Here is a 1,001-nt window from a genome sequence, read left to right as displayed (position 1 = left end):
CTACATCTCTAGATGGGAGGAGCCTCAAAGAATGTATGGCCTTAATTTAAAATTCCCTTAGCCCTCTTGGGACGCCTGGCTGGCTCAGTCAGTTAAGATCTGACTCTTGGTTTCGGCTCAGGTCATGATCTTAGGGTCCTGGAATCGAGCCCCATGTTGGGCTCCTCGCTCAGTACCGAGTCTGCCTGTCCTTCTCCCTCTGCTCCTGTCTCTCTCTCTTTCTCATGAATAAATAAAACCTTTAAAAAAAACCCGTCAGTCCTCTTTCCACAGGGTATCTCAGTAATTGCTCTTTTTCCAGTTTCACTGTGTAAGTTGAAGGTGTACAGGATGATGGTTTGATTTCCACATACTTGTAATGGTTACCACAAGAAGTGCAGCCAACAACCATCTTCTCACACAGACACAAAGACGGGATGCTTCCCGAATTTCCGTGTCATCCTTACACAAGGACCATGCTAGTCTTCTCTGTGTCGTTCCAATTTTAGTATATGTGCTGCAGAAGCGAGCATTCTCAGTAATTGTTTAATGATGGGATGGGTATTCAGACACTGAGGTTTTATTAGGATAATGACGTCCTTGGATCTACTTCTGTTTCCCCCTCAAACCAACAAATTTCAAGTTAGGAAAGAAAACAAGCACTTTAACAAATACAGAAGGAAGAAGAAAAATATACCTGCTTAGTATTATATACTCTGAAGAGTTTCTCTACCGAAAAAAAAAAAGAAAGAAAAGAAAAGATAAAAGAAAAGGAAAATGGCTTTCATAATGTATTTCCAAACACAGTATTTGTAAGTAAATAGAAGCAATACAGAATAGTAAACACCCTTTCTTGCCAGGGAAACCTTCCTTGGGCTCCCCGTTTATCAGGCTCACCAGTTCCTCATGGTCTCCAGTTCCTCATGGTCTCCAGTTCCTCATGGTCCCCAGTCCTTGGTCCTCATAACATGTGTCTCCATTTGTAACAAAATATTTATGTGATCTTTTCTATAAACTTTTTA

General features: G+C 41.1%; 1 non-coding gene across 1 annotated transcript; it reads right to left on the bottom strand.

Moving 5' to 3' along the window:
- Nucleotides 1-405: 405 nt before the first annotated feature.
- Nucleotides 406-512, bottom strand: LOC117795878. The gene has a single exon (XR_004620026.1). It is a non-coding gene; the product is annotated as a U6 spliceosomal RNA (small nuclear RNA).
- Between the last annotated feature and the right edge of the window lie 489 nt (nt 513-1,001).

This window comes from Ailuropoda melanoleuca, chromosome 13 (genome assembly GCF_002007445.2).
Source record: "Ailuropoda melanoleuca isolate Jingjing chromosome 13, ASM200744v2, whole genome shotgun sequence".
Taxonomy (NCBI): domain Eukaryota; kingdom Metazoa; phylum Chordata; class Mammalia; order Carnivora; family Ursidae; genus Ailuropoda; species Ailuropoda melanoleuca.
The sequence above is the reverse complement of the archived record's forward strand: the minus strand, read 5'-3'. Positions and strand labels throughout refer to the sequence as shown.